We start from the raw sequence: 7636 nt of genomic DNA on the forward strand, positions 1-7636 counted from the left end.
CATCCTGGACACAAATTGTTTCAACTCCTACCCTCAAAATGTCGCTACAGAGTACTGCACACCAAGACAACTAGACACAAGAACAGTTTTTTCCCGAACGCCATCACTCTACTAAACAAATAATTCCCTCAAAACTGTCAGACTTTCTACTAAATCTGCACTTCTATTCTACTAGTTTTTCTCATTATTCCTATCACCCATTTCCTCCCATGTTGACTGTATGACTATAACTTCTATTCTACTATTCTACTCTATTCTATTCTACTAGTTTTTCTCATTATTCCTATCACCCATTTCCTCCCATGTTGACTGTATGACTGTAACTTGTTGCGTATATCCTAAGATTTTTATTAATATTGCTTCTTCATTGCTTATTTGACCCCTGTGACAATCATTAAGTGTTGTATCACATGATTCTTAACAAATGTATATTTTATTTTATGTACGTTGAGAGCATATGCATCAAGACAAATTCCTTGTGTGTCCAATCACACTTGGCCAATAAAAATTCTATTCTATTCTATTCTATTCTATTAATAACATTAAGAGTTCAAAACTGATCTTATTTAATAATCAATATAAAACTGTCTAGGTATATCCTAATTCCTATTTCTCTGTTTCCTCTTCTGATATTCATTTAAAATTGACTCCCTATTAAATATAGAGTTAATATAAATACAGTACTGATCAAACCTAATTAATCAAAATTACTTAACTATTTATTGGCTACTTTATTTAACATTGCTTTGTAAATGAACTGTCATTGATTGATTTGCTTTATTACTTACTATAGTGATAGATTGCTTGCTTGTTATTATTGTTAGATCTTTAAATTTTAATTACATTAACTATTCAATATTAGAGAGGCAGAGATATTAATAGACAAACCTGACACATAGCAACTCTTTTTTGAAATAGTTTAAATAAATATAATAGAAGTATATGGTTAATTGGAGTTATATTCTTGTTATACTTAAATTAAAATATTTAATTTAAAACTGGCTTTTTGCCAGTTTTGGATTAGAATGTAGTAAAATGTTGATGTCTTCAGCGACTACATTCCAATCCATGGTAAGGATGCAGCAATCAATCAATCAAAGTTACGAAAAGATGACAGAAAACATGGAAGATATGAGGGGTAATATTAAAAGAGTAGAGGATAGAGTAGTCAAAATGGATGGGAAAATAGAGTCTATTCAATTAACATTATCAAAGAATGAGCAAAAAATGAAAGAAATAGAAGAGAAGAGTGAAAAGATGGAGGCAAAAATGCAAGAAACAGAAACTAACAGGTTGACAACTATTAAAAATATGGAAGAAGCTTTACTTAGCATGGAACTTGAAAATACTGCTTTGTTTCTGAGGTTCCAGAACATACAGGAAAATAAAGAAGAAAATATTGTAAAAATAATGGCTGTTCTCCAGTGCTACTGGAAGGAGAGTCCAACATGGGTTAAAATCCAATCCTATTGGTAGAGACTGAGTTAATTTAAATAATTAGCAGGCACCGCCTCTAGTAGCCCCCAAGAGCTCAGTTTTAAAGACTCAGTCCAAATGTAGAGACTGTAGTTTTTGTCTACTGAGTTTAAAATGTGTTTAAAATGGTTTAAAATGTGTTTAAAGTAATAAATTGTGTATGTTTAATTTTTTTCTCTTTTTGTCTTTGCTACAGGTTATGAAAATTCTTCAGAGGGGTCTCTGCCCTCCGCGGGCACCACCCCATTGAGATCTCGGGAGCCTCTTCCCTCAGAGGGTACCATGCTGATCGAGGAGCAACACAGCCTGGGGGCCCTGGCCTCCGAGGCCATACCCGGCTGCGAGCCGAAGGTGGGGGGGTCCGTCCCCCCCACTGGGAGGCTCGATGAGCGCTGAGAACCGTGGCGAGAAGCCGCTGGCAAGTTGCTAGCGCCTCTCAGCTGTTTGGCGGCCGTGCCGCCGCCGCTGATTTCGCCGCCGCCGCTGATTTCGCCACTTTTTGCCTTCCTGTCAGCGTTGCCTTGCGAGCCGGATTCCAAGGGCTGGAAGAAGCAAGCGGCTTGTCCTCACTGTGGAGAAGTAAAGCGGGCGAATGGCTAACGCCTCAGGGCGACGCCATTTTTAGGCGGTCTCTTTGCACTGCTGTCATTTAAAGGCGGGAAAGTTCCTCTCCGCCCAAATGGGCGCGAATGAACGTTGGGCTATTCTGCGTTTGCGCAAGCCCCTATTTTGACAGCAACTATTTGAGCCGAATGAGAGGAGAGAACGGTTGCTGGCTTATTCTGTTGGTTGATCAATAAATCTGTGAGTAGAATGGAAGATCACGCCGCTCCGGAGGCGGTGTCTTCTCCTGCTGCAAGTTCCAAGGAAAAGGTCAAGGCCAAGGCCAAAGATAAGGAATCTGAGCTTCAGGGGGTAATTTGCATACTCCTGGTGCATGCTGGGAAGAAGCTAAAAGCTCACCGCGAGGCAAAAGAACACTGGGTTTGCTGACCAGGGAAGCAGAGGAACTCACCACCCAGGAATCTGAGCTTCAGGGGGTAATTTGCATACTCCTGGTGCATGCTGGGAAGAAGCTAAAAGCTCACCGCAAGGCAAAAGAACACCGGGTTTGCTGACCAGGGAAGCAGAGGAAATCACCAACCCAGCAACAAGAGCAGACATGTCACCTCTGCACTCTCCCAAACTTTACCTGCAACAAATGCAAACTCATCCAGCTACTTGAGGAAAAAATCGAAAACCTAGAGAAAAACCTAACAACCCTGAAGCACCAACACCACAATGAGAAAATCCATCAGACTCCCAACAAAACCAACACCCCAGAGGAGCTAAGCCGAATCCACGCCCCAGAAGCAGTAAATAGCTGGACACACATCACCCTAAGACGAAAAAACAAGCCTCCACCAACTCCAACCCTCCTCCTCCCAACCCCACTGCCTACAAGCAACAAATATTTAGTACTCTCGGAACAAGAAAACCTGCAAACATCTGACAAAGAACCACCAAGAACCAAGCACAACACAACTCCACCAAAAGCCTCAACAACAGAAGCTAACCTCCCTCACCCCAAGCCAGCCAAAAAGAAAAGGAGAGTACTGGTAATTGGAGACTCAATCCTCAGGGGAACTGAGCCTCCCATCTGCAGACCAGACAACCAATCTAGAGAGGTGTGCTGCCTCCCTGGAGCTAAAATCTCTGACATAACTGAAAACCTCACCAAAATACTCAAACCCACGGACTACTACCCACTATTGGTGATTCATGCGGGAATCAACGACACAGGGAAAGACATGAACCAAATTATGAAAGTCTATGACCACTTGGGCAACACAATCAGAAAAACAGGTGCTCAGGTTGTTTTTTCTTCCATCCTCCCCACTAGAGGACGACACCCCGCCAGAGAACGCAAAATCCCGCAGATAAATCACTGGCTTAAAGGATGGTGTCGCCATAAGAACTTTGGCTTCCTCGACCATGGCCTGCACTATCTCCAAGAAGGGCTTCTAGCAAGCGACGGGCTACACCTCACTAGAGCGGGGAAGAACCTCCTAGGCAACCGACTAGCTCAACTCATCAGGAGGGCTTTAAACTAGCTCTGAGAGGGGAGGGTGACCAAACTATACGACAAAACACTGAACAAAACAAGGAAGGGGAACGGGACAAGCCTACAAACAAACCTGAGAATAAAAAATTTCTACCTGCAAACAAACAGAAACATCTAAAATGCCTGTACACAAACGCACAAAGCTTGGGAAACAAACAGGATGAACTGGAATTATTAATACACAAGGGCCAATACGATCTAATTGGAATCACAGAAACCTGGTGGGACGAAACGCACGCCTGGAACACACAGATAATGGGTTACAACCTCTTCAAGAAGAACAGGTCAAACAAGAAAGGAGGAGGTGTTGCACTATACATCAAAGACCACTACACTGCCACAGAACTACATCCAACCAAAGATGATAACCCCCTACAAATCATAAAAGAAAAAAAGAGCAACACCACAATTGGAGTATACTACAGACCACCCAATCAAACAGACACAATGGACGACCTCTTCACATGCCAACTAACAGACATATGCAACAAACACAGCACGACAATAATGGGGGACTTCAACTACCCAGACATCAACTGGAAAACTAACTCAGCACCAAGCGGAAAGTCTGCCAAATTTCTTTCCAGTCTAGCTGACAACTTTCTAACCCAAAAAGTTGAAACAGGAACCAGTGGGAATGCTATATTAGACCTAATACTAACAAACAGGGAAGAAACAATAGAGGGAACAGAAGAAGAAGGGAAACTGGGAGAGAGCGACCACGTCATCCTCAAATTCAACATAGTGCAATCACTAGCTACTATACCCAACACCACCACAGTCCCAGACTTCAGAAAAGTGGACTTTAACAAGCTCAGAGCGAACCTTGAACAATGCCCCTGGAACGAACTCTTAGAAGGAAAAACCACTCAGGAAGCCTGGGCGATCCTAAAAAACAGCATCATAGACGCCCAAAACAACGCAATCCCCATGAAAAGGAAAAACAGGAAAAGCAAAACTAAACCTGCATGGCTAAACAAAGCCCTCGCAGATGACATAAAAGGAAAAAAAGCTAAGTACAAACAATGGAAAGAAGGACTCATAACCAAAGCGGAATATCAGCAAACAGCCAATTCCTGCAAACAAAAAATAAAAACAGCAAAGGCACAATATGAACAACACCTTGCAGCGGAAGTCAAAGACAACAAAAAAAGATTCTTCCAACACATCAACAATAAGAAGAAAATCAAAGAAACAATCGTCACACTAAAAAACGAAGAGGGTAGAGAAATCACAGACAGCAATGACCAAGCACAGCTACTCAACGCCTACTTTGCATCAGTCTTCACACAAAAGGGAACCTCCCTCCAACCAATCTGCAATTTAACTGCAACAAACTGCCCCAGAACCAAACTCAACATAGACAAAAGCACAGTGAGGGACTACCTGAGGGAACTCAACGAATACAAATCACCAGGGCCAGACGGACTTCACCCCAAAGTCCTAAAAGAATTGGCAGACACCATAGCGGAACCACTCCTCCTCATCTACCAAATATCCTGGATCACTGGAGACCTACCGGAAGACTGGAAGCGAGCTGACGTAGTCCCCATCCACAAAAAAGGCAAAAAGACCGACCCAGGTAACTACAGACCAATCAGTCTGACCTCTATACCTGGAAAAATACTGGAGAAAATAATCAAAAAACAACTTACCCACTTCCTAGAAACAAACAAGGTCATATCCAATAGCCAGCACGGATTCATCAGAAACAAATCATGCCAAACCAATCTCATATCATTTTTCAACACCATAACCAAGTCAGTTGACCAACGCAACTCAGTGGACCTCATATGCTTGGACTTCAGTAAGGCTTTCGATAAAGTCGACCACAATCTCCTAATCCACAAACTAGAAAAAAATGGAGTAGACTACTACACATGTAGATGGATAAACAGTTGGCTGACCAACCGCACCCAACGAGTTGTCCTCAACGGCACCAAATCCACATGGAAAAAAGTAGACAGTGGAGTACCACAGGGCTCTGTCCTGGGTCCTGTACTCTTTAACATCTTCATCAACGACCTGGACGAGGGAATAAAAGGGGAACTAATAAAATTTGCAGATGACACTAAGCTGGCGGGGGTAGCCAACAGCCTTGAGGACAGGCTCAGAGTACAAGAAGACCTAGACAGACTATCACAGTGGGCCCATACCAACAAAATGAGGTTCAACACCGACAAATGCAGAGTCCTCCACCTCGGCAAAAGAACCCTAGACATAGATACAGCCTGGGAGATATCCCACTCAGCAGTAGTGACTGCGAAAGAGATCTTGGAGTCTTGGTGGACAATCAACTAAACATGAGTCAGCAATGTGCAGCAGCAGCCAAAAAAGCCAACTCAATCCTAAGCTGCATCAACAGAGGAATACGCTCCAAGACCAGGGAAGTACTATGCCCTGGTCAGACCCCACCTGGAGTACTGCATCCAATTTTGGTCACCTCACTACAAAAAAGACATCGAAACTCTGGAGAAAGTGCAAAAAAGAGCAACCAAAATTATTAGGGGACTCGAAACCAAGACTTACGAAAAGAGATTGAGAGAACTGGGCATGGACAGCCTAGAAAAAAGAAGGTCTAGAGGGGACATGATAGCAGTTTACAGATACTTGAGGGGTTGCCACAGTGAGGAGGGGGTCTCTTTATTCCCCAGGGCACCAGAGGGCCGGACGAGGAACAGTGGTTGGAAGCTGACCAAGGAGAGATTCAACCTGGAAATAAGGAAGAACTTCTTGACGGTCAGAGCGATCAACCAATGGAACTGCCTGCCAGGGGAGGTGGTGAACTCCCCAACTCTGGACACCTTCAAGAGGAGATTGGACTTCCATTTGGCTGGGGTTCTGTAGGGTTTCCTGCTCAGGCAGGGGGTTGGACTCGATGACCTAACGGTCCCTTTCAACTCTATTAATAAATAATAAATAAATAAATAAATAAATAAGGCCAAGACATTTCACGCCCCCTCTTCTTCCCTTAAAGAGGCGGAAAGGCGTATCAAGGCCTTGGAACAGAAGCTGGAGGCAGCTCTTCATGTTCCCCCACCCATCCCTTCACTGTCCTTGCAGCATTTGGGCTTGGTCAGACAACCCTCAATTCCTCAGTTCATCTCCAGACCTTCAGAGGCCTTATCTGAGAGGGATTGGTCTCCAGACAGGCAGACATCATCCATGCCTCAGGTTCTTCCTTCTCCAGGCCTCAGCATACCTAGGCCAGGCTCTACATCTCACTCAGTGAAGAGCATGCAAGGCCCAACAGCAACTTTCACGCCTACAGTGGTAGGGCTTCGTGTACAGCCAGAGGCCTGGCAACAAATGTTCCCCATGCTGCAGGACATTATCACAAACACCTATTCGCAAGGAATGGCAGCTGGGGTGAATCAACATAGTCAACCAACTCGCCCATTACAATCTAGGAACTTGTGGTCTGCTCCGCCCCCCTCGGGTTTGGGGTCTTGGACTGAAGAATCTCCCTTTGAGGAAATTGAAAAGGAATATGATTTATCTGATGATGAAACGGCCCCTGAACAGCCTGTTACTGCGGGGTTGTTCAAAGCATCAGTTTTTAGAGTTCTACTCCATAAAGCCAAGCAGGCAGTAGACTTACCTGGGCCTACCAAACCTGATGAGACCACTGGCGAGGCCAAACCTTCTGTGGTGTTATTTAAGGCGCCTCAACCCGAGTCAGACCACATTCCTTCCTCGGAAATTTTCTGTCAAAGCGTGAAGCGCCCCTGGCAATACCCGGCAGCTGCTTAAGGCCCCTCAGCCATGGAGAGGAAATTTTACACCTTCGATGAGGAGGTGGAAAAGCTTTTAGAATTTCCTCCCATAGATCAGCCAGTAATGCAGCTGATTTCCAAGGCTTTAGTTCCTTCCGAGATGGGTGACAGCCTTAAACCAGAGGACAGAAAGGCTGAGGTCCTCTTGCGTAAAACGCACCAGATGGCGAGCTGGGGGTTTCGAGCGGCGGCTGCTGCATCATTTTTCAACAGGGCATCGATAGTGTGGTTGCAGGAAATGCAAGCCCGACTAGGACCAGAGGACGGCCGCCTTCGGCAA

The 7636-nt window shown here is 44.4% G+C and overlaps 1 pseudogene; it reads left to right on the forward strand.

The window, feature by feature from the left end:
• Positions 1–7333, forward strand: part of LOC139165361 (mucolipin-3-like) — a 30760-nt pseudogene extending 23427 nt beyond the window's left edge.
• The last annotated feature ends 303 nt before the right edge of the window (positions 7334–7636 follow it).

The sequence above is a fragment of the Erythrolamprus reginae genome, chromosome 3 (genome assembly GCF_031021105.1).
Source record: "Erythrolamprus reginae isolate rEryReg1 chromosome 3, rEryReg1.hap1, whole genome shotgun sequence".
Lineage (NCBI taxonomy): Eukaryota > Metazoa > Chordata > Lepidosauria > Squamata > Dipsadidae > Erythrolamprus > Erythrolamprus reginae.